Source organism: Nicotiana attenuata, unplaced genomic scaffold (assembly GCF_001879085.1).
Source record: "Nicotiana attenuata strain UT unplaced genomic scaffold, NIATTr2, whole genome shotgun sequence".
In the NCBI taxonomy this organism is placed as follows: domain Eukaryota; kingdom Viridiplantae; phylum Streptophyta; class Magnoliopsida; order Solanales; family Solanaceae; genus Nicotiana; species Nicotiana attenuata.
Window position 1 is genome coordinate 822,661 of NW_017670296.1, and position 9,090 is coordinate 831,750.

Genomic DNA, 9,090 nt, shown 5'->3' on the forward strand with positions numbered 1-9,090 from the left:
CTGACCTACGAGGCCCGAAGATCCATAATCAAATTGCCAAGCTTGAGACTGAGACTCCCAGATGATGTATCTCTCGGACAAAGTCGCTTCTCTCCTCGAATATTTTTGGGAATGGACGGCCACCTGGATACCCCAAGAAGAAAATATCGGAATAGACGTCTTGGCCACCCTAGTGGTAGCTACAAATATATCATTAGATTAGGAAGTAAATCCGTGAAACACCTATTTCGATTTATTATCGATCAAGAATAAAGAGGAGGTAAGCTTGACTAATTTAATTTGAAATTGGTTTAACAAAACCATTTAGACACTTGCAGAATGGGGCTTTATCCAAAGCAAGTATGCCTATCGACAACTCTAAGTACCTGCCACTTGATACTGCCTTGCTGAAGAAGAAGTATATTGCAAGGGTCCTGTTGCGGCCAAACGCACACGCAAGTATACACGGCCTTCAAGTAATAAAGTGATAAGATAGAGTGTCGAACCCACGAGGAATTGTTATCAACTATTAGCTAGATCAGACTATCCTAATTATCTAAACAAGGATAGAACCCAAAAGTAGTGATGCGAAAGTAATTAAACTAAAAAGAAAATAAATAATGAACTTTGAACAAAGGAAGAGTAGATTTTTATGTTATCAATGTAATGAAAACGATCTAGGGTTATGGGCTATCTAACATTCCTATTCTATTCTTACATTGATTTGACTAACTAATCCATCTAGTTTATTGGTTGGCTCATAAGAATCTGTCGAGTTCTTAATCGCGTATTCAAGCTAACCTAACGCCTATATGTCTATGAAATTAGAACTAATAAGAACGCGTTTATAATTCCTATACATCAACTAGGAAAGGCAATTAGGTATATGCCTATCCTAACCGCGAATCTATTCCCCACTGCACAGGTTCAAGAACTTGCTCTATTCAATCCTATGAGCAATCTAGAATTTCCACTTTCGAGTTTAATTATGGATTCCTAGATAGTATTCAATTGGTGATCAATCATAAATAATTAAGTGCACGATTGAATAAATAAACTAATATGATAAATCAAGAAACCAAAATATCCGAATAACATTAGTCATGAAAGAACTAGAACCCTAAAACGTGAAGTTTAGCTCCACATAGACATGGTAACCAAACAACAAATCATACAAACAAGCATAAAAATTACTAAGTTTGGCGGAAGAAGATGAAATCCGGCCTCCACGGTGGCTCCTTGCTCTCCCTAGGTCGAATCCCCTTCAAAAAGTGTGTTGATGTCCTAAATTAGACGTTTTTGGCTTATATATTGTGTACAGAAGCCGTGGGCTAAAGTTTTCCTTTTTCTATTCCAAATCAACTTCAGGGATTGATGCTAGGGTGGATGCTTTGCATCCGCCTCAGCTTGAATTTCTCAGTATCAGATGTTAGGGTGGATGCTTCGCGTCTACCCTCTGTTCCCTCAACCTTGTTGTGCCCAGGTGCGTATGCTAAGGTGGATGCCTTCTCCCGAATTCACCGCTAAGGGTGCTCCGAATAGCCTTTTTTCCAAGGTTGGATGCGATGCATCCACCCTCTTCCCCTATAGCTGGAGCATCTTTGCTTCTTCTCTTTTTTTTCCAATTCTTTTTTCAACTATTCTTTTTCCTTTTTCAATATTCGCTAGTAGTGTGTTGTTTTACAAAACAAATGCACCTTTCTTTTTTTTCATTTATTCCACTCGAAAGCCACCCAATTTCCTTCCTTGCTTCTTTTAGCGCTCATTTTACAATTAAAGTGCTTTAAGAGGTAAAAGTATAAAAAAGTATCAATTAAGAACAAACGGGCTACAGACTTGTAATGTGGGTGCCAAATAAAAATCTGTAGGCGTAAAATGGTTTAACTAGGGATATATTTTATTTGTGACAAGATTAAGCTAAAAAGATCAAAGAAAGTTAACATCATTTTTTAAATCGAGCAACACCTAAAATTTCGCTTCAACTCACATGCTAGGCAAGTTCTAGACACAATTAAAATAGCATTGACTGTACAAAAATCCACCACTCATGACATATGATTTACTAAGGACGGTCACATTCGGACTCTCAAACAATGCAAGTATTCACAGAGCCACAAGATATTAAGCATTAAGCACAATGTGAATATAAGCTAAGTAAAAGAGACATAGGCGTCACAAGACATGCCATCCAATGTATAAAAGCATCATGCTCAATTTCAAACACATAGGGAAGATATTACACATGCCAAAGCCTAAATATGCTACTATTAAACAAGTCAAAGGCGCTTAGGTTCATCATTCTTCCTCCATTTATTCCCTACATCCTACTCTAAAAATTTAAAAAATACTACCCGATTCAAACTACATCCCATGGAAAAGAACTAAGGCACAAAGAAAAACTATGGGGGATTATTACTACCCAAAAATAATACTCTCTCTGTTCCAGTTTATGTGAACTTATTTCCTTTTTGGACTGTTTCAAAAAGAATGACCCCTTTCTAAATTTGGAAATAATTTAGCTTAAACTTCCAATTCTACCGTTAATGAGAAGCTTTTATAACATACAATTACTTTGGATACCTTTTTGACTTGTTTAAGACCACTAATTCTAAAAGTCTTTATTTTTTCTTAACCTCCGTGCCTAGTCAAACAGGTTCACATAAATTAAACTTATAAATTGTACCCTTAACAGGGCATCCAGTCTGCGGCTATGCTCATTTGGTGAGGCTACAAAGATAAACAAGCCAAGCAATAAAATTTTCACTCTACACTTCTCAACCTTTAGATAAGGAATGTAATATTTGCTTTTCAGCACAACAAATTCAAAAATATAGGCACTCTCATACTCACTCTTTGACTCCCCCGTAGGCTCAGATGGCTCGATTACTATCTTACTATCTAAACATAATGTGAAAATAATTTGAATGAGGTCTAATGCTCCATAACTCATGAATTGTACCATTAATTACATTATCACCTGTCCACACACTCAAGTCCAAAAGTAATGTTATCTACTCTCCCATATGACTCTAAAGCACTCTTCTCCACATTGGCATCATCAAGAAAAATAAGGTCTAATGATTCGTATTCTCATTTTAGCTCATCAATTTGGTCTAGAAGATTTTTTTCAACTTCACACAACTCATCATTGGCATTACACGCATCAATCTTTGCACTCAAATTTGCATCCAAGTTATGCACAACTAAGCCAAAACTGTCAATTTCATGTACAAGATCAATTCTCTCCTTAGACCAATCATTCACCAACATTGTTAGTAAACAATGTCGCTTATCATATTCGCTTAATCGAGAATATCCATCACAATAAAAATCCTTACTTCCATATTTAAATTCAGACTTCCAAGAGGTTAGGTCATGACAAGCCCAATAATACAGACTATAAAAGTCTTTCGTCAACCAAGCATCTTCATCAATAACCTTACCTCCGTATATTTCATCCCCATATGTCATGCTGAGAGAACTAGAAACACACTAAGAGAAAAATCAAATAGTTATAAAAATAAAAATATTTACAAAAGGAAAAAAATTGTAAAGATAAAAATAAAAGTCTAATATAGAAAAATAGCTAATTCTAAGTCCCGGGCAACGGCGCCAAAAATTTGTTGCAGCCAAGCGCACACGCAAGTATACGCGGTCGTCAAGTAATAAAGTGATAAGATAGAGTGTCGAACCCACGATGACTTGTTATCAACTATTAAGTAGATCAGTCTATCCTAATTATCTAAACATGGATTGAACCCAAAAGTAGTGATGCAAAAATAATTAAACTAAAAAGAAAATGAATAATGAACTCTTAACAAAGGAAGAGTAGATTTTTATGTTATCGATGTAATAAAAACGATCCATGGTTGAGCTATCTAACATTCCTATTGTATTGTTAAATTGATTTGACTAACTAATTCATCTAGTTTATTGGTTGACAGGGCTAATATTGCTCATAAGAATATGTCGAGTTCTTACTCATCTATTCAAGCTAACTTAACGCCTATATGTCTATGGAATTAGAACTAATAAGAACGCATTTATAATTCCTGTATATCAACCAAGCAAGGCAATTAGACATGTGTCTATCCTAACTGCGAATCTGTTTCCTGATGTCCAAGTTCGAGAACTTGCTCTACTCAATCCTATGTGCAATCTAGAATTGCCACTTTCGAGTTTAATTCTAGATTTGTAGATAGTATTCAATTGGTGATCAAGTAATTAAATAATTAAGCGCAAGATTGAATAAATAAACTAATATGATAAATCAAGAAAGCAAAATAAATATCCGAATAACAATAGTCATGAAAGAACCACAGCCCTATAACGTAAAATTTAGCTCCACATAGACATGGTAGCCAAACAACAAATCATACAAAGAAGCATAAAAATTACTAAGTTTGGCGAGAGAAGATGAAATCCAGTCTCTACGGCGGCTCCTTGCTCTCCCTAGGTCAAATCCCCTTCAAAAAGTGTGTCGATGCCCTAAAAGAGGCATATTTGGCTTATATACTGTGTAGAAAAGTCGTGGGCCAAAGTTTTCCTTTTTCTATTCCGAATCAGCATGGATGCTTCGCGTCCGCCTCAACTTGAACCTCTCAGCATCGGATACTAGTCCACCCTTTGTTCCAGCCTTGCTGTGCCCAGGTGTGGATGCTAAGGTGGATGCCTTCTCCCGACTTCACTGCTAAGGGTGCTCCAAATAGCCTTTTTCCAAGGTTGGATGTGACGCATCCATCCTCTTCTTCTATAGCTGGAGCATATTTTCTTCATATTTTTGCACTCCAAACATCCAAAATCATCAAACACAACTTAATTAATCGTAAAACCAATAATTAATACATGTTAGGCATTTTTAACATCAAATAGCACCAAAAACAGTTAAAATATGGGTAAAGTAACATTAAAACATATAGAAATATGCCCAACATCAGCTTCCTTAGCTAAATGCATAGGACCCAAACAAATAAAATATGTGATGCAAAAATTCGTGAAGAGAGTTGTATATATATTACTTTGATAATAGGACTCTAAATTAGAAATTATCTAGAGTCGACCGTAACCAGCCCAAGTCAAAAGCACTGCCGTATTAAGATTCCAATGTTCAAGTCTTAATACTTTAAACTCAAACAATGGGGGAAACTAAACATGTAACTTCTATTCAGTCTGGCGATGATCATTCAAGTTAAACATATAAGACTTTTTTAACGGCAAACTGTATTATGCCTCGGATATATCGTCCTGTTTTTTTAGTCAAGTCTATTAAAATGACTTACTATTTGGTATTATATTCGGATCGGTCCGATATATATCAATGAAAATCTCAAGTACCACTTTTATTATCTAGACATATGTATCTCACTACTTGGAAGTATGTTCATATACTCCGATTCAGATTCAACATCAAATTAGACTAAATGTCTCTTCGGGCCAAACCCATTATGACATTCATTTATTTGAGATCAGTATTCCATTAGATGCGATGTCCTATTGGGATCAATATTCCCTAAGACTTAATGTCCCACGAGATTAATATTTCCTTGGATCTCACCGAAACTAATACTCCCTTAGACTAAAAGTCTTCTTGGGTATATATATATATCTTAGACTAAAAGTCCGCTCAGATCAATCAATCCTACTTTATGCCAAGTGAAAAGGAGACGTCCTCTTCATAGTGTTTAAAAAAGAAAATAATAAAAGGACCCTCTTTTATTTAAAAGTCAGACACCCAAGGGTGCAACTTTAAAACATCGCATCAGAAGCAATGCATCCAAGTATATGTATATATTTCAAGTCTATGAGACTAAACATGAGCATTTGGGTTAATTCTTGAAGTGCCAAAGAAAACTAGTAGAGCAAGAGGTTCAAAGACAGTGGGGGATCCAAGATTTTAGGTTAGTGGGTGCTTAACTTTTCTTGACGTGCAGCTACTACCAATCACATAGTCTAAGTGCATAACTATTTGAACATGATAGTCAAAAAAGTTAATAAAAAACTCGTATTTATATTATAGACGCGTGTAACGAAAAATGCAACTGGCGAGAATTTTATTTTTTTGATAGATTTTGCAACTCTAGAGGAACTATTTATTTTTAGAAGGGGTTGAACTTTGGAGTTTCTTTTTTCTTTGTTATAGAGAATTAATAAGTAAAATACAAAAGGAAAAAAAAATTTCAAAAAAAGAAAAAAAGAAAAGGTAAAATAGAATTCAGGGACTACGTCTGGAAAGGAAATAAATAAAGTAGTAATATTGGATAAAAAATATAGGTATTGGATAAAAATTTTAAAAAGTGACCTAAGTGGTAAAGAAAGATAGTAAAATTGAGCCTGCTATGAGTGAGATTCGAACTCCCTCCCTCTCACACTACTTAAGTAGCAACTATCCTTGCTTGACCAAAGCATCCATCAACCTTTTTGTTCTTTGGGTGCTTCCTGGTTTAATATATCAAATGCCTCAAATTTTCTATATGGCTATATAGATCATGTGGTAAGATTAATGGGTGCTGAAGCACCCAAATTTAGTACGTAGATCCGCCCATGTTCAAAGAGCTTCCAAAAGAATGCAAATTCCGTAAAGTGCCAAAGACTATCTAGTAAAACGTGTTTCCGAATATAAAATATTTAAGTACGAAAATAAGCTATCATTCAAGGAACAAGCAACCTCCAAAATCTTCAAACAAGAAATATCAAATTCTTAATAAACTCGAGATGAAACTTGAGATAATCATATCCCATAATCCGGTTCTAATCTACCGGGCCATCAGAATACGCCTCTGCTATCAACTTAGTGATTTACGCTAATCTACGGGCGAAGATTGAAATACTCGCATCTTCCTCTTTCAGGATTTATTTTTACCGTCTACTATGATAATAGGACGTCACAAAGCCGGAATTGAGTGTGCCGGGGATTGGTTCAGGGATTTCACCAACCATCTTCAGGAAGCTCTTTTCTCTTAATGCCAGATCTTTTTTTTCTTCGGAGTGTGGGTAAGGATACTATCCGAACCATTACCCTAGACACTCTTCATTTACGCTTCCAAGCGAGCCATATCAAAGATCCGGTTTGAGCTTCAATAAGCCTACAAAAGTGTCAATCAAGATTCAAGATTATTCTTCTCGATTAAAGGATCTACAACAATAGAAGAAATTCGAGGTTGTATTTTGTTATTTTAAAGAAGAAGGTGAAGTTAAGCACGCCGGGAATTGTCTAGGATACTTCTCTAGTTATCCCCCTCTCTTCTTGCTACGAGATCTTATCTTATTCCTCGAAGTGCTGATAAGACGTGAAATTTTATACGGAGGAAGATAATTAGTTCGAACTAACCATGGTGCTTAACCTTCCATTCAGAAGTATTGAAGACATATTTTCACAAATTCATATCCACGAGAAGAGAAGACAATATATGCTATATCAATTCTTTGATGCTAGGAATTCCTCTGATCATTTTCATAAGTGATGACGCCGAAAGAGTAAAGATTATGGGATAACAAGAACATGATTCCAGAGCAAAGAAGCACGCTTAAGTTCATCATTCCCCTTGTCAAGGAACATGCGGTCTCCATAATGAGTTAAATCCCAATGAATGTTGACAAAAAATGGAGGTACGCTACAAGCTTCTAAATGCTCGAACTTACCTAGGATAGGTGGATGTTGAAATGCTTACAGAGCTCTATGATGTCAAGATCATTTGTCGATTCGAACGGGTACTTATACATGAACAAAAATTAAACCGGTGACTGGTAATTCATTCATTTTCCTAACAAAGTTAAATATCAACATAATCTCTCCAATGACATTCTTTTCCGGCAAGAGGGAGTAATCCAACCAGATGATAGAAGAGAAAAACATTCACATGAGTATTTCAGTTCCAGTTTCTTCTCTATTTTGATACGGATACAACGCGTGTCACTGTAATCTTAGAATGCATTCCATCAGTTTCGGAATAAGGTCAATTTCTTTTTCGTCCAAGATTGTTCCACTTCCCAAAAATTTCTCGAGAACTATCCGAGAAGTGGAAAAGGGGCGGGGGTAAGGACTATCTGTATTAGTGAAAAACAGATTTAGTATGTGGTCCACTCAATGGTCAACACGTGGCAAGTATACCTAAATCAGCCCCCCATCAAGTCAAAAGGTCAGCGAAGGAAGTACAACCCGAGTCATCTGAATCGAGTTCCAGTGGTGTTATTCTATAAGTAATCATCATGTGTCGGGTTAGTGATCAAATTCGGAAAGACAGACCAGATAAAGTATCTTCATATAAGAATATCTGGAGGCTACTATTCTCGAACGAATAACCAACAGGTTAGCGGTCACAGAATTAACTCAGTAGTCACGAAAATTCAGTATTGACTTAGCAGTTATAAGTCTTCCAAAAACAACATGTAGACTGAGTAAACGCTCGCAATGGACCCATGATCCAAGGAAGTGGTTAAATGCTTTTAATGGACCCACAATTCAAGGGAAGTAGTCATCTGAATATTACTATAAATAGACACACTTTACCATCATTGCAATCATCTAATTTCACTCTCTACAATTCTACACATTGTAATTCACAGCAAACTTGCTCCATAGCTGATTGTAATTAAACTCATCAAGCTCTGATTAGCTTCCCCATCCTATCAAGGATCATTCAATAAGAATTATCTCTTCTCTGTTTTATTTTGATTATATTATTTGTCGTTGAATCTAGGCGAAATACATAAACGGCCCCTTCAAGTTGTCCTCAACGGTCAGTCAAACACCTCAACTAAGCCTATTTTCAATTAGACACCTCAAGCCTTCATAAAGTAAGTCAACTAAACACCCGACCTTGTCAGCGCACCTCGCGTGAAATACACTCTCGGATTTATATCAAATGAACGAATGGGAAAATGCCACGTATAATTTTAATTAAAAAATTTGCCACCTAATATTTAACCCAAAAAGAAAAATGATAACTAAAAGAAGAAAGAAACAAGAATTCCTAGAACCACCGCCTGTCCTCCTCCTCCTCTCCGATTTCCTCTTTTTCTCCTTCACCATTTTCATTTTCACACCCTTTTTCTTTGTTTTTTTTTTCCATCTCCTTCAGATCCCTTTCCTTCATTGAGCATTAACCAAAATCG